The sequence below is a fragment of the Pristiophorus japonicus genome, chromosome 26 (assembly GCF_044704955.1).
Source record: "Pristiophorus japonicus isolate sPriJap1 chromosome 26, sPriJap1.hap1, whole genome shotgun sequence".
In the NCBI taxonomy this organism is placed as follows: Eukaryota; Metazoa; Chordata; class Chondrichthyes; family Pristiophoridae; genus Pristiophorus; species Pristiophorus japonicus.
The window spans coordinates 24,474,610-24,498,283 of NC_092002.1; positions in this window are offsets into that span (position 1 = coordinate 24,474,610).

Consider the following 23,674-nt stretch of genomic DNA (forward strand, 5'->3'; position numbering starts at 1 on the left):
TTCACAACCCTCTGGGAGAAGAAATTCCTTCTCAACTCGGTTTTAAATTGGCTCCCCCGTATTTTGAGGCTGTGCCCCCTAGTTCTAGTCTCCCCAACCAGTGGAAACAACCTCTCTGCCTCTATCTTGTCTATCTCTTTCATTATTTTAAATGTTTCTATAAGATCACCCCTCATCCTTCTGAACTCCAACGAGTAAAGACTCAGTCTACTCAATCTATCATCATAAGGTAACCCCGTCATCTCCGCAATCAGCCTAGTGAATCGTCTCTGTATCCACTCCAAAGCTAGTATATCCTTCCTTAAGTAAGGTGACCAAAACTGCACGCAGTACTCCAGGTGCAGCCTCACCAATACTCTATACAGTTGCAGCAGGACCTCCCTGCTTTTGTACTCCATCCCTCTCGCAATGAAGGCCAACATTCCATTTGCCTTCCTGATTACCTGCTGCACCTGCAAACTAACCTTTTGGGATTCATGTACAAGGACCCCCAGATCCCTCTGTACCGCAGCATGTTGTAATTTCTCCCCATTCAAATAATATTTCCTTTTACTGTTTTTTTTTCCAAGTTGGATGACCTCACATTTTCCGACATTGTATTCCATCTGCCAAACCTTAGCCCATTCGCTTAACCAATCTAAATCTCTTTGTAGCCTCTCTGTGTCCTCTACACAACCCGCTTTCCCACTAATCTTTGTGTCATCTGCAAATTTTGTTACACTACACTCTGTCCCCTCTTCCAGGTCATCTATGTATATTGTAAACAGTTGTGGTTCAAGCACCAATCCCTGTGGCACACCACTAACCACCGATTTCCAACCCGAAAAGGACCCATTTATCCCGACTCTGCTTTCTGTTAGCCAGCCAATTCTCGATCCATGCTAATACATTTCCTCTGACTCTGCGTACCTTTATCTTCTGCAGTAACCTTTTGTGTGGCACCTTATCGAATGCCTTTTAGAAATCTAAATACACCACATCCATCGGTACACCTCTATCCACCATGCTCGTTATATCCTCAAAGAATTCCAGTAAATTAGTTAAACATGAATGCCCCTTCATGAATCCATTTTGCGTCTGCTTGATTGCACTATTCCTATCTAGATGTCCCGCTATTTCTTCCTTAATGATAGCTTCAAATATTTTCCCCACTACAGATGTTAAACTAACCGCCCTATAGTTACCTGCCTTTTGTCTGCCCCCTTTTTTAAACAGAGGCGTTACATTAGCTGCTTTCCAATCCGCTGGTACCTCCCCAGAGTCCAGAGAATTTTGGTAGTTTATAACGAATGCATCTGCTATAACTTCCACCATCTCTTTTAATACCCTGGGATGCATTTCATCAGGACCAGGGGACTTGTCTACCTTGAGTCCCATTAGCCTGTCCAGCACTAACCCCCTAGTGATAGTGATTGTCTCCAGGTCCTCCCTTCCCACATTCCCGTAACCAGCAATTTCTGGCATGGTTTTTGTATCTTCCACTGTGAAGACCGAAGCAAAATAATTGTTTAAGGTCTCAGCCATTTCCACATTTCCCATTATTAAATCCCCCTTCTCATCTTCTAAGGGACCAACATTTACTTTAATCACTCTTTTCCGTTTTATATATCTGTAAAAGCTTTTACTATCCGTTTTTATGTTTTGCGCAAGTTTACCTTCGTAATCTATCTTTCCTTTCTTTATTGCTTTCTTAGTCATTCTTTGCTGTCATTTAAAATTTTCCCAATCTTCTATTTTCCCACTAACCTTGGCCACCTTATACGCATTGGTTTTTAATTTGATGCTCTCCTTTATTTCCTTGGTTATCCACGGCTGGTTATCTCTTCTCTTACCGCCCTTCTTTTTCATTGGAATATATTTTTGTTGAGCACTATGAAAGAGCTCCTTAAAAGTCCTCCACTGTTCCTCAATTGTGCCACCATTTAGTCTGTGTTCCCAGTCTACTTTGGCCAACTCTGCCCTCATCCCACTGTAGTCGCCTTTGTTTAAGCATAGTACGCTCGTTTGAGACACTACTTCCTCACCCTCAATCTGTATTACAACCCTTTGGCACTGCTGAGAACATCATTCAATTTCAATTAAACATACGAAACAAGTAAACTACTCTGTGAGCAGTTCTCCCCTTACCAACAAGACACTTTAAAACTGATTCATGCTCTGTGATGTAGAACTGACACTTTTGGACACACAGTCCCTTCAAATTGATTTGGCACAGAGTAAAGTTCCCTCTGCACTGTCCCATCAAGCACTCCCAGGGCAGGTACAGCACGGGGTTAGATGCAGAGTAAAGCTCCCCTGCACTGTCCCAACAAACACTCCCAGGGCAGGTACAAGGGGTTAGATACAGAGTAAAGCTCCCTGTGCACTGTCCCATCAAACACTCCCAGGGCAGGTACAGCACGGGGTTAGATGCAGAGTAAAGCTCCCTCTACACTGTCCCAACAAACACTCCCAGGGCAGGCACAGCACGGGGTTAGATACAGAGTAAAGCTCCCTTTACACTGTCCCATCAAACACTCCCAGAGCCGTAATTCTTACTAACGGATCCACTACAAACCCAATACAAGTGCAGACTGGGGTCAAGCAAGGCTGTGTCAGCACACCAACACTCTTCTCAATCTTTCTCGCTGCAATGCTTCATCCCACCTCTAAATAGCTCCCGTTGGAGTGGAGTTAATCTACAGGACAAGCGGCAAATTGTTCAACCTCCGGAGCCTCCAGTCCAGAACCAAGGTTGTCCCAACCTCTCTCATTGAATTGCAGTATGCTGATGACACTTGCATCTGTGCACACTCGGAGGTCAAACTCCAAACCATCGTTGACAACTTCACTGAAACATATGAGAGTCTGGGCCTACATTAAACATCAGTAAGACAAAGTTTCTCTCCCAACCTGCCCCCGCCACACAGCACTGACCCCAGATTATCAAGATCCATGACAAAACCTTGGTATGGACCACTTTCCAATCCTTGGGAACCTACTATCAACAAGGACAGACATCGATGTCGAGGTCCAACACCGCCTTCAGTGTGCCTGTGCAGCCTTCGGCCGCCTGAGGAAAAGAGTGTTTGAGGACCAGGATCTCAAACCCGGCACCAAGCTCATGGTCTACAGAGCAGTAGTGATACCCACTCTCCTATATGCTTCAGAGACATGGGCCATGCACAGCAGACTCCTCAAAGCACTGGAGAAGTACCAACGCAAAATCTGAAAATTCATTGGCAGGATAGACGCACCAACGTCAGCGTTCTCGCTCAGGTCAACATCCCCAGCATCGAAGCATTGACCACGCACGATCAACTTCGATGGGTGGGCCACATTGTCCTGATACTCGACTCCCGAAACAAGCACTCAACCCTGAGCTACATCACAGCAGGCGAGTCCCAGGAGGGCAGAGAAAATGCTTCAAAGACACCCTCAAAGCATCCTTGAAAAAATGCAACATCCCCACTGACCTTTGGAAATCCCAGGCCCAAGACCGCTCAAAGTGCCGGAGAAGCATCTGGGAAGGCACCGAACACTTCGAGTCTCTTCACCGGGAGCATGCAGAAACCAAGCACAAACAGCGGAAGGAGCGTACGACAAATCCAGCACCCCACCCACCCGTCCCTCCAACCACCATCTGCCCCACCTGCGACAGAGACTGTAGATCCCACATTGGGCCCATCAGTCACCTTGGAAATCATCTTAGTGTGGAAGCAAGTCATCCTGAACCCCGGGGGATTGCCAAAGAAGAAGGGAGGAGATAGCATGCATTAGATACAGAGTAAATCTCCCTCTACACTGTCCCATCACACACTCCCAGGGCAGGTACACCATGGGGTTAGATACAGAGTAAAGCTCCCTCTACACTGTCCTGTCAAACACTCCCAGGGCAGGTACAGCACGGGGTTAGATACAGAGTAAAGCTCCCTCTATATTGTACCAACAAACACTCCCAGGGCAGGTACAGCACAGAGTTAGATACCGAGTAAAGCTTCCTCTACACAATCCCATAAATAATCCCAGGGCAGGTACAACATGGATTAGATACAGAGTAAAGCTCCATTTACAACTGTGAATGTGCTGTGTGAATATAAATACTCTGTATTTGTGGTGTGTATATATTTTGTATATGTGCCATCTCTATAGTTGTATGTATATATATATCATCATCATCATCATAGGTAATCTCTCAAAATCGAGGAAGACTTGCTTCCACTCTAAAAGTGAGTTCTCAGGTGGCTGAACAGTCCAATACGGGAATTGCAGTCTCTGTCACAGGTGGGACAGACAGTGGTTGAAGGAAAGGGTGGGTGGGGAGTCTGGTTTGCCGCACGCTCCTTCCGCTGCCTGTGCTTGATTTCTGCATGCTCTCGATGACGAGACTCGAGGTGCTCAGTGCCCTCCCGGATGCACTTCCAACACTTAGGGCGGTCTTTGGCCAGGGACTCCCAGGTGTCAGTGGGGATGTCGCACTTTATCAGGGAGGCTTTGAGGGTGTCCTTGAAACGTTTCCTCTGTACACCTTTGGCTCGTTTGCCGTGTAGGAGTTCTGAGTAGAGCGCTTGTTTTGGGAGTCCTGTGTCAGGCAGGCTGACAATGTGGCCCGCCCAATGGCCTTCGGCTGCATGAGGAAAAGAGTGTTCGAAGATCAGGACCTTAAGTCTGGCACCAATCTCATGGTTTACCGAGCTGTAGTGATACCCGCCCTCCAGTATGGCTCAGAGACATGGACCATATACAGTAGACACCTCAAATCGCTGGAGAAATACCACCAACGACACCTCCGCAAGATCCTGCAAATTCCCTGGGAGGACAGATGCACCAACGTCAGTGTTCTCGATCACGCCAACATCCCCAGCATCGAAGCACTGACCACACTCGATATACATATATATATATACACACACACTCTGAGTATATACTGTATCTCCTGTATATGTGCTGAGAGATAGAATTGCATTTATATAGCCTTTTTCACAATCTCAGGATGCCTCAAAGTGCTTTACAGCCAATGAAGTATTTTTGGAGTGTAGTCACTGTTGTAATGTGGGAAATGCGGCAACCAATTTATGCACAGCAAGCTCCCACAAACAGCAATATGATAATGACCAGATAATCTGTTCTTAGTGATGTTGAATGAGGGATAAATATTGGCCAGGACACCGGAGATAACTCCTCTGTTCGCCTTCGAAATAGCTCCATGAAATCTTTTACATCCACATGAGGAGGCAAATGGGACCTTGGCTTAACGTCTCATCCGAAATATGGCACCTCCGATAGTACTGCACTCCCTCAGCACTGCACTGGAGTGTCAGCTTAGATTTTATATGCATATATACACACTCTTTATATGTGCATATATACAAATGTATATAAATATATATATGCTCTGTAGAAATGCTGTATGTAGGGATATATATATATAAACATGCACACTCTGTATATCTGCTGTATATATATATATATATATATGCTGTATATAGGGTGTTATATATATATATATGCATACCTTGTGCTGTGTGTAGGGTGTATATATATCTCTGCACTCTGTATACGTGCTGTGTAGGGTATATATATATCACTGCACTCTGTATACACGCTGTGTGTAGGGTGTATATATATCTCTGCACTCTATATATGCTGTGTGTAGGGGGTATATATATTTCTGCACTCTGTGTAGGGGGTATATATCTCTGTACATTGTAAACATTCTGTGTGTAGGGGGTATACATAGATATCTCTGAACTCTGTATACGTGCTGTGTGTAGGATGTATATATATCTCTGTACATTGTAAACATGCTGTGTGTAGGGGGTATATATCTCTGTACACTGTATACGTGCTGTGTGTAGGGAGTATATATCTCTGTACTCTATACGTGCTGTGTGTAGGGGTATATATATCTCTGCATTCTATATACGTGCTATGTGCAGGGTGTATATATCTCTGCACATTGTATACGTGCTGTGTGTAGGGTGTATATATCTCTGCACTCTATATACATGCTGTGTGCAGTGTGTATATATATCTCTGCACTCTATACCTGCTGTTTGTAGGGTGTATATATTTCTGCACTCTGTATATGTGCTGTGTGCAGGGTGTATATATCTCTGCACACTGTATACGTGCTGTGTGTAGGGTGTATATATATATATATATCTGCAATCTGTATACATGCTGTGTGTAGGGAGTATATATATCTCTGCATTCTGTATACATGCTGTGTGTAGGGGGTATATATATCTCTGCATTCTGTATACATGCTGTGTGTAGGGGGTATATATATCTCTGCACTCTGTATAAATGCTGTGTGTCAGGTGTATATGTCTCTGCACACTGTATACGTGCTGTGTGCAGGGTGTATATATCTCTGTACTCTGTATACATGCTGTGTGTAGGGTGTATATATATCTCTGTACATTGAATGCATGCTGTGTGTAGGGTGTATATATATCTCTGTACACTGTATATGTGCTATGTGCAGGGTGTATATATCTCTGCACACTGTATACGTGCTGTGTGCAGGGTGTATATATCTCTGCAGTCTATATATGTGCTGTGTGCAGTGTGTATATATATCTCTGTGCTCTGTATATCTGCTGTTTGTAGAGTGTATATATTTCTGCACTCTGTATACGTGCTGTGTGTAGTGGGTATATATCTCTGTACATTTTATAGTGCTATGTGTAGGGTGTGTATATATCTCTGCAGTCTATATATGTGCTGTGTGCAGTGTGTATATATATCTCTGCGCTCTGTATATCTGCTGTTTGTAGAGTGTATATATTTCTGCACTCTGTATACGTGCTGTGTGCAGGGTGTATATATATCTCTGTACACTGTATACGTGCTGTGTGCAGGGTGTATATATATCTCTGTACTCTGTATACATGCTGTGTGTAGGGTGTATATATATATTTCTATCTGCAATCTGTATACACGCTGTGTGTAGGGGGTATATATATCTCTGTACACTGTATACATGCTGTGTGTAGGGTGTATATATATATATATATATATGTGCAATCTGTATACACGCTGTGTGTAGGGGGTATATATATCTCTGTACTCTGTATACATGCTGTGTGTTGGGTGTATATATATATATATATATATATATGCAATCTGTATACACGCTGTGTGTAGGGGGTATATATATCTCTGCACATCTACAAATATATCGCACACTGTATAGGTGCTGTACACTCGGTACAGTGCAGCGTGTGTTTGTACATCTGACAGGGAGTGGGCGGTTTATGTAAAGCCCGTAATGAGCGCATGCCCTAGCACTGTGCTGTATTACATCAGCTGCAGCTCCCCACAGTAACCGCACACCAGCCGCCAGGCCGGGGGAGCGCTGTGACGCTGGCTGAGCCCGATGTGATCATGTACAGGCAGCCGCTGTACGTGCAGTTTTGCGCTGGCGGAATGTCAGCACCCGCCCGCGGTGACTCAGGCTCAGTGAGGAACATTCCTCCCCGCCCAGCCAGCTGACCCGCTTCTGGGAAAACATCCTCACAGCACTGCCATTAAACACAGCAATCTGCACTGAAACTGGACCTCTCTGTCCAGCACCAAACTCCCAAACTCCACTGTCAAATTCTGCCCCACAATAAACAGTCACTCTGCCAGCTACAGTGAGTGACCTTGTTAAGTATGGACTGAGTACTGTGGGCTAAAGCTGGTGACCTTAGTCTCTTTAATACAACTCCAGAGCGCCTGAGCAGCATGGCAGACAACCTTTTGTACTCCCTTGCACGAGGTGTGCGCGTGACCCTTGGGCCTCCAACCCTCTGGTGGCAAGTCTTACACAGTTACAATGCTTACATACATAACATCACTCCCCCCCCCCCCCCAAAAAAAAAGTCTTTGATACAAATTATTTACAAGTTGAGACAATCCGGGGCTCCACACTCCCTGGTTGATTGTCTGAGTTCAAACTCTGGCATGGGTGAGTTGGTCAGACCATTGCTGCACTGCGGCCCGGCAGGTCTGACAGGACTGTTGGGAATGGTGGGTTCATCCTCTTGATTGGCAGCGAGGTCGATTGCTGGTTGGGTTTGTGTTAGTGGATCGATGATGGTCGGTTTCAAGCTCAAACCAAAGTCCAAATAGGTATTGGTGCATTTTCTTAACCCCATATACACATGTTAACGCCTCTTTCTCGACCATACTGTAGGCTCTTTCAGCCTTAGACTTCTAGACGCGTATGCAACCGGTTGCAGTTTGCCCAATACATTGGTTTGATGTAACACACAGCTGACCCCATACGAAGATGCATCACAAGCTAGCACTAATCGTTTACACGGGTCATACAGTACAAGTAACTTATTCGAATAAAGTAGGTTTCTGGCCTTCTCAAAGGCTGTCTCTTGAGATTTACCCCAAACCCAGTCATCACCCATAAGTAGCAACATGTGCAACGGTTCCAGCAAAGTGCTTAACCCGGGTAGAAAGTTACCAAAATAGTTGAGTCCCAGGAACGAACGCAGCTCCGTCACATTCTGTGATCTGGGTGTATTCTTGAACAACTATTTCTTTGAGTCCGTGGGTCTAATGCCATCTGCCGCAATCTTTCTCCCCAAAAATTCGACCTCTGCGCCAGGAATACACATTTGGAGTGTTTCAGCCTGAGTCCCATTCTGTCCAGTCGACTTAGAACCTCTTCCAGGTTGTGCAGGTGTTCGGTGGTGTCACGACCGGTGATCAGGATGTCGTCTTGAAACACAACGGTGCGCGGAACCGATTTCAGTAAACTCTCCATGTTCCTCTGGAAGATGGTAGCAGCTGAATGAATCCCAAAAGGGCATCTGTGGTATATAAACAACCCTTTGTCCGTGTTGATGCACGTCAAACTTTGCGAAGATTCAGCCAGCTCCTGTGTCATGTAGGTGGAGGTTAGGTCCAACTTGGTGAACAACTTCCCTCCCGCTAATGTTGTGAACAGGTCATCCGCCTTGGGTAGCGGGTACTGGTCTTGTAACGAGACTCGGTTGAACGCTACCTTGTAGTCTCTACAGATTCTGATCACTTTTCAACACCGGAACAATCGGACTGGCCCACTCATTGAACCCAACTGGCGATATGATTCCCTCTCGTTGAAGTCTGTCCAGTTCGATCTCGTCTTTCTCCCTCATCATATATGGAACCGCCCGAGCCTTGTGATGAACGGCCCTTGCATCAGGGACTAGATGGATCTGCACCTTGGCACCTGTGAAGTTGCCGATGCCTGGTTCAAAGCAACGGAAACTTGCTCAGCACTTGGGCACATTGAAGATAGCGCTTTGATGTCGTCCCAGTTCCACCGAATCTTTCCCAGCCAGCTTCTGCCGAATAGTGTTGGGCCATCGCCTGGTACAATCCACAGTGATAAATCATGCACAGCTCCATCATATGATACCTTCACTGCTGCACTGCCAGTGACTGGTTTGAACTCTTTGGCGCAGCTTTGTCTGAATCGGGTTCAGTTTGGACCTTTGCGCCTTGTTGCCCCACAGTTTCTCAAAAGCCTTCTGGCTCATAATTTGACTTTAAGCATGATAGGAGGGCTATTGGTGGTGAAGGTGTGTACCTCATACACTTCTTCCTCGGGTTGAGTTGCCTCTCTTGTTTGTTCTGGGTGGTCCGCGCCGGATCGATCATCCTCTGCCGACTCTGCCACGTGGTGAGTCACAGCTCTCTTGCACATTCGCTGGAGGTGCCCCATTGTTTCGCAGCCTTTGCACACGTAGTGCTTGAATCGACATTGATGGGCTCAATGATTACCCCCGCAGCGCCAACATGGTGCTAATGGATTCGCATTCACGCCCGATGGCGGACTCTGAGTCATCCTAGGTCTTGCAGCTGCAGGCGTGTAGACCCTGCCATATGCAGTTCTGCCTGCTGGTGACGTTATTTTATGCACAGTACTTGCCGGTGAGCTTCGATGCTGGGAAGATATCTGTCTGGTAATATCGCTCGTGGATATGAATGCCTGGGCTGTCGTGATGGCCTTGCTCAGGTCGAGGGATAAATTGTAAGGTTGCAAATAGGGGGTCAGAATTATGCTGAAGGTAGTGAACTTATAAAGTGCCTATGTATGTAACACTTGTTTGTATAGGTACAGCACACATACACATTAAACTATAGCTTAGCCTTAGTAACACTTAAACAGCCGAAGTCAGCAGTTTTGTTTAAAAGTCCCTGAGGAAGAGATAAAGGAGTCAGTACAGCCACCCTTGGCATCGGATAGACTGGGGTAGAGGGCAAAATCGAACAAGACAACGATGAGAGGTGGACAGTTGCATGTACCACTCGGAGCCTGTCTGATAAGAGTCGACAAATCAGCGTAACTTCACTGATAACAATAGACCTATCGATGATTTTGAAGGAGGATAGCTCCTCTCTGAAACCTGTATAAATTATGCTTGGAAACTCTTGTATTTCGGAGGTTCCACGACTGAACCTTCCCTTGCAATTGCTTGTAATAAAACCCGGTTGAACCTGGGATTTCGTGTGTTCACTTCCGCGGTCGTTATACAACAGGAGAAGGGCGAGGTGTTGATTAACTGTATCAGTTAGTCCACCTCGAAGGAGAGAAGCTGCCTTTTTTACCCCCACACTCAGGTCTAGGGATTCGGCGGATAGCAGCTTGCGAAGAATGACCTCGTGGCCGATGCCATGCACAAGGGTTTGGTGGGGTGCGAGGGGGGTGTTGGGGGGAGGGTGTGGGGAGAGGGTGTGTGTGGGGGGGTGGGTTGTGGGGAGGGAGTGGACAGGGTGTGGGGGGGGTTTGGTGGGGTGCGGGGGGGGTGTGTGGGCTGTGGGGAGGGTGTGGATAGGGTGTGGGGGGGGAGTTTGGTGGGGTGTGGGGGGAGGGTGTGGGGATGGGGTGTGTGTGGGGGAAGGGTGTGGGGAGGGGGTGTGTGTGGTGGGTTGTGGGGAGGGAGTGGACAGGGTGTGGGGAGGGGGTGTGTGTGGGGGGGTGTGGTGGGAAGGGGGTATGTGTGGGAGGAGGGTGTGGGGAGGGGGTGTGTGTGGGGGGGTGGGTGGGTTGTGGGGAGGGAGTGGGCAGGGGGTGGGGAGGGGGTGTGTGTGGTGGGTTGTGGGGAGGGAGTGGACAGGGTGTGGGGAGGGAGTGTGTGTGGGGGGGTGGGTGCATTGTGGGGAGGGAGTGGACAGGGTGTGGGGAGGGGGTGTGTGTGGGGAGGTGTGGTGGGAAGGGGGTGGGGAGGGGGTGTGTGTGGGGGGGTGGGTGGGTTGTGGGGAGGGAGTGGGCAGGGGGTGGGGAGGGGGTGTGTGTGGGGGGGTGTGGTGGGGAGGGGGTGTGTGTGTTGGGTTGTGGGGAGGGAGTGGCCATTTAATACGATCATGGCTGATCCGATCATGGACTCAGCTCCACTTCCCCGCCCGCTCCCCATAACCTGTTATCCCCTTATTGTTTAAGAAACTGTCTATTCCTGCCTTAAATTTATTCAATGTCCCAGCTTCCACAGCTCTCTGAGGCAGCGAATTCCACAGATTTACAACCCTCTGAGAGAAGAAATTTCTCCTCATCTCAGTTTTAAATGGGCAGCCCCTTATTCTAAGATTATGCCCCCTAGTTCTAGTCTCCCCCATCAGTGGAAACATCCTCTCTGCATCCACCTTGTCAAGACCCCTCATAATCTTATACGTTTCTATAATATCAGCTCTCAATCTTCTGAATTCAATGAGTAGAGGCCCAACCTACTCAACCTTTCCTCATAAGTCAACCCCCTCATCCCCGGAATCAATTAGTGAACCTTCTCTGAACTGTCTCCAAAGCAAGGATATCCTTTCGTAAATGCACGCAGTATTCCAGGTGTGGTCTCACCAATACCCTGTGTACCTGTAGCAAGACTTCCCTGCTTTTATACTCCATCCCCTTTGCAATAAAGGCCAAGATTCCATTGGCCTTCCTGATCACTTGTTGATAACACCATATATCACAGGGGCAGTACTGAGGGAGCGTCGCACTGTCAGAGGGGCAGTACTGAGGGAGCGCTGCACAGTTGGAGGGGCAATACTGAGGGAGCGCAGCACTGTCAGAGGGGCAGTACTGAGGGAGCGCCGCACAGTCGGAGGGGCAATACTGAGGGAGCGCAGCACTGTCACAGGGGCAGTACTGAGGGAGCGCCGCACTGTCGGAGGGACAATACTGAGGGAGTGCCGCACAGTTGTAGGGTCAGTGCTGAGGGAGCGCCGCACTATTGGAGGGTCAGTACTGAGGGATCGCTGCACTGTCGGAGGGGCAGTACTGAGGGAGCGCCGCACTGTCGGAGGGTCAGTACTGAGGGAGCGCTGCACTGTCAGAGGGGCAGTACTGAGGGAGCGCTGCACTGTCACAGGGGCAGTACTGAGGGAGCGCCGCACTGTCGGAGGGACAATACTGAGGGAGTGCCGCACAGTTGTAGGGTCAGTGCTGAGGGAGCGCCGCACTATCGGAGGGTCAGTACTGAGGGAGCGCTGCACTGTCGGAGGGGCAGTACTGAGGGAGCGCCGCACTGTCGGAGGGTCAGTACTGAGGGAGCGCTGCACTGTCAGAGGGGCAGTACTGAGGGAGCGCTGCACTGTCGGAGGTGCTGTCTTTTGGATGAGACGTTAAGCCAAGGTCCCATCTGCTCTCTCATGTGGACGTAAAAGATCCCACGGCACTGTTTTGAAGAAGTGCAGGGGAGTTATCCCTGGTGTCTTGGCCAATATTTATCCCTCAAAAACAGATTATCTGGTCATTATGACATTTCTGTTTGTGGGAGCTTGTACGCAAATTGGCTGCCGCGTTTCCTACATTACAACAGTGACTACATTACAAAAAGTACTCCATTGAGTGTAAAGCACTTTGAGACATCTGGAGATTGTGAAAGGCGCTATCTAATTGCAAGTCTTGTTTCTCAACACATTTTATCCGAACCTGTAGCCACAACAACTTCACGCTGGTCGATGACGTCCCGTTCGTGGAAGGATTTTCTTTCTGCGGGCCACTAGGCTTGTAATCAATACCATTTCTTCATAGTTACCGTTGCCAACCACAGAAAAGCAGCACTTCCTACTTGTCAAGCCTGCGTTGGGTGCGCGGAGGGAAAACGAACGTGTGGGCAGCCAAAGCGGGAAGCGGGAATGCACCTACAAGGATACTGGAGCCTGGAGCTGTGTGGAAAGATGGCTGGCCTCCTGGCCATCTCCTGCCTTCACCCTCCATTACCTGCAGCTCATCCAAAACTCTTCTGCTCATATCCTAACTCCCATCAAGTCCCGTTTACCATCACCGCTGGCCTACATTATTGTAATCACGCTATGGCCTCACCCCTCCCTACCTCTAGAACTCTCATCCAGCCCCACAACCCCTCGAGATATCTGCGCTGCTTTCATTCTGGGTATTGTGATTTTAATCGCTCCATCATTGGCGGCCATGGATGGACCCTAAGCTGTAGAACTCCCTCCCTAAACCTCTCTGCCTCTCTCTCTCTGTCTTCCTTTAAGACGCTCCTTCAAACCGACCTCTTTGGCCATCTGTTCCAATATCACCTTATGTGGCTTGGCGCCAGATTTTGTCTGTTAAAGGAGCTATATAAATGCAAGTTTCTGTAATGGATGAGCACAGTGACAGACCTGGCACTCTCACAGAGGTCGGGGAGGCTGAAGACTAGCATTTCCAATCAGCACGTTTCAGCTTGTGACTAATGTTTGGCACATTCCAAGAAAAGGGGCAGAGCTGTGAGAGTGCGTCATGGAGCAAAGTGGCAGGCAGCTCCAGGGGAGAGGAGCCACTGACGTTTCTTACTTTAACCTGCTACAGAGTTCCTCAGTCGGCAAAATATACAAGTGGGCATTTTAGCGGGGAAAGGGGCCTGAGATAGTTCGAGGCCTCTCGGGTCGTACAGAGTGCAGCGTTCCATGCTCTCTTACAGGCTATCTGGTCATTCTGACATTGCTGTGTGTGGGAGCTTGCTGTGCGCAAATTAGCTGCCACGTTTCCCACACTACAACAGTGACTACATTCCAAAAGTACTTCATTGGCTGTAAAGCGCGTTGGGACACCCTGAGGCTGTGAAAGGCGCTATATAAATGCAAGTTTTTCTTTTTCCCACAACCCCAAATCCACCGTAGTTAAACTGGGATTGTGGTCAAGTTCCACATTTTGACTGTTTTGGGAAGAGTAACAATAAACAATCTGTATTTATTGATTGATTTATGTCACACTTTCAGCGCAGTAAAAACCCGTGGTGCTTCACAGGAGCGTTAGCAAACAACGTTTGACATCGAGCCACATAAGGAGATATCAGGACCGATGACCAAAAACTTGATTAAACTGGTAGGTTTGAAGGAGTGTCTTAAAGGGTGGGAGATTGGTAGTGTGGCAGAGAGGTTTAGGGCCCAGGCAGCTGAAGGCACGGCCACCAACAGTGGAGCGATGGAAATTGGGGATGCTGAAGAGGCCAGGATTGGAGGAGGGCAGCGATCTCAGAGAGTTGTTTGGCTGGAGGAGATTACAGAGATAGGAGGGGGTTTTAAAACAAGGATGAGAATTTTTAAATTGAAGAGTTGCTGGACCGGGAGCCAAGGTAGGTCAGCGAGCACAGGGACGATGGGTGAGCGGGACTTCGTAAAATGTAGAGGGTGGAATATGGGGGAGCTTTGGCATAGTGACGTTTTCAGTTATCAAAGGCATCAGAGGGTTTCATCAGCAGATGAGCTGAGGCAGGGGCAGAGGCGGGCGATATTACCGAGGTGGAAATGGACGGTCCTGATGATTGCAAGGAGTAGTGGTCGGCTCATTGTGAGGGATAAATACACCAAGGTTGTGAACAGTGTGGGTCAGCCTTAGACAGTTCCCAGGGTGAGGGATGCAGTCATTGGCTAGGGAACGCAGTTTGTGGCGGGGACCAAAGACAATGGCTTCGGTCTTCCCAATATTTAATTGAAGAAAATTTCTGCTCATCCAGTACTGGATGTCGGACAAGCAGTCTGACAATTTAGAGGCCATGAAGGGGTCGAGAGAAGTGGTGGAGAGGTAGAGCTGGATGTCGTCAGCGGACATGTGGAAACTAACTCTGTGTTTTCGGATGATATCGCCAAGGGGCAACATGTAGATGAGAAATAGGAGGGGACCAAAGATAGATCCTTGGGGGACACCAGAGGTGACGATGTGGGAGTGGGAAGGGAAGCCATTGCAGGAGATTTTCTGGCTACGATTAGATAGATAGGAATGGATCCAGGCGAGTGCAGTCCCTCCCAGCTCTCCTGGCTCAGCAATGGTTGGCCTGGAGTCCCCAGGAATGAAAGATTAATCTCCAGAACAAACCGAGGGAGGAGTATAAGAAGAATTAATTGTGTAATGTTTTCATTTTCTTTAAACAGTCTTGTTGAATAGTTATAAAAATGGGCTGAATATTGGGCCCTTTCTGGCCATACGATCTGCACACACCGGAAGAGGCCTCTCACGTTCTGCTTGCAGTCTGAGCACACGCATCCCCGGGAGGATCTCCACGGGGCTGGGCTCAAGCGATTTGCACAAATACTGCCCAGCGAATGTCCTTCAAACTCTTAAGCTCTTACACCTGGCAAAAGCAGAGGCACAGCCTACTTTTACCAGCGTCAGAGTTTTAAAACATAGAAAAATTAAATGTTATCACTAATTTTTATATTAAAAACCCTGTCCTTTAAGGTAAGTTTGTTTTTAACTCGATTAAAACACATTTTAAAACATTTCAAAAAAATAGTTTTTTTCTAAAACATTCAATTTCAACTAATTTAAAAAATGTGAGGTGTTTTTTTAAATTGATAGTGTTGTGTTTTTTGGGGGGTATTCTCATTGATAGTAATGGCAGCTCATACAAACGGAGCTCCCGCTGTTCTCACTGAGAATACTCCATGTTCATTGGTGGTCCAGGCCCACTCCTGCGATGTGTGGGCCCGTACACTGGGCTGGGCATCTAGGCCTCGGACCGCAGGTATACCTTCCTGCGGGACCACCAGGTACTTTCGAAAAAAGCATTTTGGTCGGAGGCGTTCGCCCGCAGGAAATCTCCGGCTGCAGTTTTCCGAATGATATTGGAGATGGGGAGAAAGCCTATTCGAGCGGGCGGGATGGTTGGAGATGAAACCTCCAGCTTGGTGACCTGATTCCACGCTCCATGTACACACTACGGGATTATTATCGACTACTGTCCCTTACTGATTATTGAATTAGGAGGTGCGGAGGGTTATAGGAACAGGAGGAGGCCATTCAGCCCCTTGAGCCAGTTCGACCATTCAGTTTGATCGCGGCTGATCTGTATCGTAACCCCATCTACCCGCCTTGGTTCCGTATCACTTGTTATCCTTACCCAGCAAAAATCTGTCAATCGAGGTCTTAAAATTTTCAATTGGCGTCCAGTATCCACAGTTTTTTCGGGGGACAGAGTTCCAGATTCCCACCACCCTTTGTGTGAAGAAGTGCTACCTGACATTATCCCTGAACGGCCGGGCTCTAATGTTAAGGTCATGCCCCCTTGTTCTGGAACCCCCTCACCCAGAGGAAAGACATTCTCTCTGTCTATCAAATCCTTTATAATCTTAAACACCTGCATTAGATCACCCCTTAATCTTCTAAACTCAAGGGAATACAAGCCCAGTATATGCAATAACCCTTTTAGCCGCAGTATTGCTCTGGTGAATCTGCGCTGCTGCCCCTCCAAAGCCAATATATCCTTCCTGAACTGAACCCAGTTTCCTGATGGGGTCTGACCAGAGCTCTATACAACTGCAGGATAACTTCCACCCCTCTGTATTCCAGTCCCCGAGATAAAGGCCAACATTCCATGAGCCTTGTCAATTATTTTTTACCTGTCCATTAGCGTTTAGTAATTCTGTACTAAGGTTAGGGCCTGGTTTAGGGTCAGGGTTGGGTTTAGGGTCACAGGGTCAGGGCTGGGTTTAGGGTCACAGGGTCAGGGCTGGGTTTAGGGTCACAGGGTCAGGGCTGGGTTTAGGGTCACAGGGTCAGGGTTGGGTTTAGGGTCACAGGGTCAGGGCTGGGTTTAGGGTTTGCGTTCTCCACAATAGAGTCTCAGCTCCAAGCAGCAAGGTTATGAACAATTTTAGTCACCTTTAATGATGGCCCATCCTGCCCTGAGGGTATTTTATGTGGCAGTGTAGCAGGAGCTAACCCATGCTGTACCTGTACCTGCCCTGGGAGTGTGTGATGGACAGTGTAGGGGTAGCTTTACTCTGTATCTAACCCCCTGTACCTGTACCTGCCCTGGGAGTGTTTGATGGGACAGTGTAGGGGGAGCTTTACTCTGTATCTAACCCCCTGTACCTGCCCTGGGAGTGTTTGATGGGACAGTGTAGGGGGAGCTTTACTCTGTATCTAACCCCCTGTACCTGCCCTGGGAGTGTTTGATGGGACAGTGTAGGGGGAGCTTTACTCTGTATCTAACCCCCTGTACCTGCCCTGGGAGTGTGTGATGGACAGTGTAGGGGTAGCTTTACTCTGTATCTAACCCCCTGTACCTGTACCTGCCCTGGGAGTGTTTGATGGGACAGTGTAGGGGGAGCTTTACTCTGCTTCAGATGTTTGAAATGTTTACAGTACTGCTTCGATGCATTAAAACCAAGAACTGAAATAATTAGAGGGTGTGTTTATTTTACACCGAGATATTAATCAGCAAAAAGTCCCTTGGCTGATAAACAGAGTACTGAGCAAACAGGTTTGAGCCATTCAGGGATTGTTATAAACCAAGGAAACTAGTTCCTGTTCACTGATTAACCCAGAGGTTCCTGCAACTCACTGAGTTCAACGTCTTGTGAAGCTATCTTCGTACTTCCTGAAGTTATAGTCGGGGGGAGCCAGAGTGAGCCGGGTGGGGGGCCAGGGGGGAGCCGAGAGGGTGGGCGGGGGTGGGGGCCGGGGGGAGTCGGGGCCGGGGGTGGTGGGGGCAGGGAGAGCTGGAGCCGGGGTGTGGGGGCCGGGGAGAGTTGGAGCCGGGGGGGGGAGTGGGGGCGGGGCCCGGGGAGAGCCGGACCAGGCTCGGGGGCGGGGGGGGCCGGGGTGGTGGGGGCCGGGGAGAGCTGGAGCCGGGGGGTTGGGGGAGGGGCCCAGGGAGAGCCGGACCAGGCCGGGGCGGGGCGGGGCCGGGGCCGGGGGGGGAGCCGGGGTGGTGGGGGCTGGGGAGAGCTGGAGCCGGGGGGGGGTGGGGACGGGGCCCGGGGAGAGCCAGACCAGGCCCGGGGGCGGGGGGGGGCCAGGGTGGTGGGGGCCGGGGAGAGCTGGAGCCGGGGGGTTGGGGGAGGGGCCCAGGGAGAGCCGGACCAGGTCGGGGCGGGGCAGGGCCGGGTCCGGGGAGGGAGCCGGGGTGGTGGGGGCTGGGGAGAGCTGGAGTTGGGGAGTTGGGGGAGGGGCCCGGGGAGAGCCGGACCAGGCCGGGGTGGGGGCGGGGCCGGGCTGGGGGGGGGTGCTTGCGTGTCCAGGCTCACTGACCCCCCCCCATCCTGTCCCCGGTGCAGTGGGCCGGGCACAGTGCCCTTGCGATGCCCAAGAGGCACAGCCTCCTGCGGCCAAGGCCTGCTGTGGGGCAAATACCCTCGCACGCCATCTGTTTTACATGCTGAGCCTACCTGCTGACTACCTTTTCAAAGAGCTGCAATTAGAATGTGGTTTGCTCAAAGATTATGAAGAAAAATAAATGTGATTGCATAACTGAGTGCTGTTTGTAGCACTTCGCTGAAATATGTTCCCGGTGTTGCAAAACAAGAAGTGAGAACGTGAGCAATGCCTCACATGATGTGGGAAATGTCACACTCTCTTCACATAATAACAACAACTTGTATTTATATAGCACCCTAACATAGAACTTCCCAAGGTGCTTCACAACAGTGTTATACAACAAAATAAAAACATTTGACACTGAGCCACAAAGGGAGATATTAGCGCAGGTGACCAAAAGCTTGGTCAAAGAGGTAGGTTTTAAGGAGGGTCGTGAGGGAGGAAAGAGAGGTAGAGGGGCGGAGAGGTTTAGGGAGGGAGTTCCAGAGCTTGGGGCCCAGGCAACAGAAGGCACGGCCACCGATGGTGGAGCGATTATAATCAGGGATGCTCAGGAGGGCAGAATTAGAGGAGTGCAGATAACTCGAGGGGTTGTGGGGCTGGAGGAAATTACAGAGATAGGGAGGGGCGGGGCCATGGAGGGATTTGTAAACAGGGATGAGAATTTTGAAATTGAGGCGTTGCTTAACCAGGAGCCATAACTCTTTCCCAGACTCGATGGGCTGAATGGCCTCTTTCCGTGTTGTAGCATTCTATCATTGTATGAGCGCATTGCACAACCCCAGTTCCCCTGCACCTCCGTCACACCAGCCAAGGGCCGGACTCGACAGTGCTTCTGCTCACTGGCCGTTGCACTTTCTAACTAACTCCGCTCCCACAAGTCCAAGGGACGCAGACGTGACTGTCTTTGGTGGTCTCATCATCACTTCCCCTCAGTTCTACCCCCACCGCCGATCGAGCCCCGCATTTGCATCTTTCTCCAGTTTCTCCCCGATCCTCCCTCCGGCCCTCTCCAAGCTCCCCTTGTCAATGAGACCCACCTCCTGCTCTCTCGACTCTATTCCCACTAAACTGCTGACCACTCAACTTCCCTCCTTGGTTTCCACGTTAGCTCCTCTCCTCCTTTAAAACCCTCCTCAGAAAACTACCTCTTCACCAATCTGCCCGAATATCTCCTTTTGTGTCTCACTGGCACATGTTGTTTTTGATAGTGCTCCGGTGAAGGGCCTTGGGATGTTTTGTTATGTTAAAGGCGATGTAAGTTGTTAGCATTGAGCAGCACCACCCTCGAACTGGACCTCACCTTTCACATGAGCCTTCTTGAATTCTACACACCAGAGGGCTCCAGCCCCTGGTCTGCGCGAAGTTCGCTAACCCAGGCCCAGACCAGAAGTTGGGTACACAATTAGCCTCAGTACCCGATTGTGTTCCTAACGCAGATGAGGCTGCACACAGGGAGGTTAAAGTAACAGTGACCTCAGTCTTTATTAAGACACTCCAGAGTGGGGAACAGGCCTTAGGGGCCGGCTTATATACAGTGCTTCCAAGGGATGCTGGGATCCCTTGGGGCTTTAGGGGATGAACTCCCTGGTGGCGGAACATGGGAGTGCATGATTTACAGATACACAACATCACTCCCCCCCCAAAGTCAAAGTGAAAACTATTTACAAGGTGAGGCGGTCGGGAGCCTTTCTTTCCCTGGTGGACCGCCTCGGTACAAATGTCTGTTCTGGTGTGTTGGCTGTGCCCTCGCTGGGCTGGTGTGTTGTTGGCCCTGCAGGGCTGCTGGGTGAGCCTGGCCTTGCTGGGCTGTTGGGCGTGATGGGTTCGATTTCCTGGTCTGGCGTGGTGTCGTTGATCCTTTGCGTGTGTGTGTTGTCGGCTCGAAAAAGGTGGTGTCTGCTGTGGGCTGTTCAGGGCAGTCTGTGAACCGCAGCCTCGTTTGGTCCAGGTGCTTTCTGCAAATTTGTCCATTGTCTAGTTTGACAACAAACACACTACTCCCTTCTTTAGCTATCACCGTGCCCGCGATCCACTTGGGACCATGTCCATAGTTTAGCACATACACAGGGTCATTCAGATCAATTTCCCGTGACACAGTGGCGCGACCATCGTTTACATTTTGTTGCTGCCGCCTGCTCTCTACCTGATCATGCAGGTTGGGGTGAACCAGCGAGAGTCTGGTTTTAAGTGTCCTTTTCATGAGTAGCTCAGCCGGGGGCACCCCTGTGAGCGAGTGGGGTCTCATGTGGTAGCTGAGCAGTACTCGGGACAGGCGGGTTTGGAGTGAGCCTTCTGTGACTCGTTTGAGACTCTGTTTGATTGTTTGTACTGCCCGCTCTGCCTGCCCATTGGAGGCTGGTTTAAACGGGGCCGAGGTGACATGTTTGATCTCATTGCAGGTCATAAATTCTTTAAATTCGGCACTGGTGAAACATGGCCCGTTGTCACTGACCAGTATGTTAGGTAGGCCGTGGGTGGCAAACATGGCCCTCAGGCTTTCAATGGTTTGCGGTGGCGGTGCTTCCTGACATTATTTCACATTCAATTCATTGTGAAAAAACATCCACCACCACCAGGAACATTTTACCGAGAAACGGGCCCGCATAGTCGACATGGATCCTCGACCATGGTCTGGAGGGCCAGGACCACAAACTTAGTGGTGCCTCTCTGGGCGCGTTGCTCAACTGAGCACATACGCTGCATTGCCGTACACAGGACTCTAAGTCAGAGTCGATACCAGGCCACCACATGTGGGATCTGGCTATCGCTTTCATCATTACTGTACCCGGGTGTGTGCTGTGGAGATCCGAGATGAACGTCTCCCTGCCCTTTTTGGGTAGCACTACGTGTTTACCCCACAACAGGCAGTCTGCCTGAATGGACAGCTCGTCCTTTCGCCGCTGGAACGGCTTGATTAGCTCTTGCATTTCAACAGGGATGCTGGCCCAGCTCCCATGCAGTACACAGTTTTTTACTAGGGACAGCAGAGGATCTTGGCTGGTCCAAGTCCTAATCTGGCGGGCTGTGACAGGTGATTTATCATTTTCAAACGCTTCCATGACCATCAACAAGTCTGCGGGCTGCGCCACCATCAACAAGTTTGCAGGCTGCGCCATTTCCACCCCCGTGGTGGGCAATGGTAGTCGACTGAGAGCATCCGCACAGTTCTCGGTGCCTGGCCTATGGCGGATGGTATAGTTATACGCTGATAGCGCGAGTGCCCACCTTTGTATGCGGGCTGAGGCATTAGTATTTATCCCCTTGTTTTCAGCGAACAGGGATATGAGGGGCTTGTGATCGGTTTCCAGCTCAAATTTGAGGCCAAACAGATACTGATGCATTTTCTTTACCCCGAACACACACGCTAATGCCTCTTTCTCAATCATGCTATAGGCCCTCTCGGCCTTAGACAAGCTCCTGGAGGCATAAGCAACAGGTTGCAACTTCCCCGCAACGTTAGCTTGTTGTAATACACACCCGACTCCATACGACGACGCATCACATGCTAGCACAAGTCTTTTACACGGGTTATACAATACAAGCAGCTTGTTGGAGCATAAAATGTTTCTGGCTTTCTCAAAAGCAATTACTTGGTTTTTTCCCCATACCCAGTTCTCACCTTTATGCAATAACACATGTAGGGGCTCTAAGAGGGTGCTTAACCTCGGTAGGAAGTTCCCAAAATAGTTGAGGAGTCCCAGGAACGACCGCAGCTCCGTGACGTTCTGTGGCCTGGGCGCGTTCCTGATAGCCTCTGTCTTGGCGTCTGTGGGCCGAATGCCGTCCGCCGCGATCTTTCTCCCCAAAAACTCCACTTCTGTTGCCATGAAGACGCATTTCGACCTCTTCAGCCGCAGCCCTACGCGATCCAGTCGCTGGAGGACCTCCTCCAGGTTTTGTAGGTGCTCGACAGTGTCCCGACCCAAGACCAATATGTCATCCTGAAAAACCACCGTGCGTGGTACCGACTTGAGTAGGCTCTCCATGTTTCTCTGGAAGATCGCTGCAGCCGACCGAATTCCAAATGGGCATCTGTTGTAGATGAACAGTCCCTTGTGTGTGTTGATGCAGGTGAGGCCCTTCGAAGACTCCTCCAGCTCCTGCGTCATGTAGGCCGAAGTCAGGTCGAGCTTGGTGAACGTCTTGCCTCCTGCCAGCGTCACAAATAGGTCGTCTGCTTTAGGTAGCGGGTATTGGTCCTGTAGCGAGAAACAATTAATAGTTACTTTATAATCGCCGCAAATCCTGACCGTGCCATCACTTTTGAGTACTGGAACAATCGGGCTGGCCCACTCGCTGAATTCCACTGGGGAGATGATGCCCTCGCGTTGCAGTCTGTCCAGCTCGATTTCCACTCTCTCCCTCAACATGTGAGGTACCGCTCGCGCCTTGTGGTGAATGGGTCGTGCCTCTGGGACCAAGTGGATCCGCACCTTCACCCCGGAAAAGTTTCCGATGCCTGGCTCAAAAAGGGAAGGAAATTTGTTAAGAACCTGGGGTACATGAGGCCTCATCGACATGTGATAGCGCTCGGATGTCATCCCAGTTCCAGCGGATTTTGCCCAGCCAGCTCCTTCCAAGCAGTGTGGGGCCATCGCCCGGGACAATCCAGAGTGGCAGTTTGTGCACCGTGCTCTCGTAGGTGACCTTGACCATGGCGCTGCCCAGGACAGTGATAAGCTCCTTGGTGTACGTTCTCAGTTTCGTGTGGATGGGGCTCAGGGCTGGTCTGAGTGCCTTGTTGCACCACAGTCTCTCAAACATCTTTTTACTCATGATGGATTGGCTAGCACCAGTGTTCAGTTCCATGGCTATGGGTAAGCCATTCAATTTTACATTTAGTATTATAGGTGGACATTTCGTCGAAAATGTGTGCATCCCGTGTACTTCAGCATCTGCCTCCTCTCTCTGAGGCTCGAAATTGCTTTGATCCATCATGAACCGATCTTCCTCTGCCACATGCTGGTTAGCAGGTTTTGCAGAGCTTGCAGCTCGTCTGCAAGCTCATTGGAGGTTCCCCATTGTTCCACAGCTCTTGCAAACATACCCTTTGAAGCGGCATGAATAGGCTGAATGGAAGCCTCCACAACGCCAACAAGGTGTGAATTGCCTTGCATTCATCCTTTGTTGCGACTCTGAGTCATCTGGGTCACCTGAGGC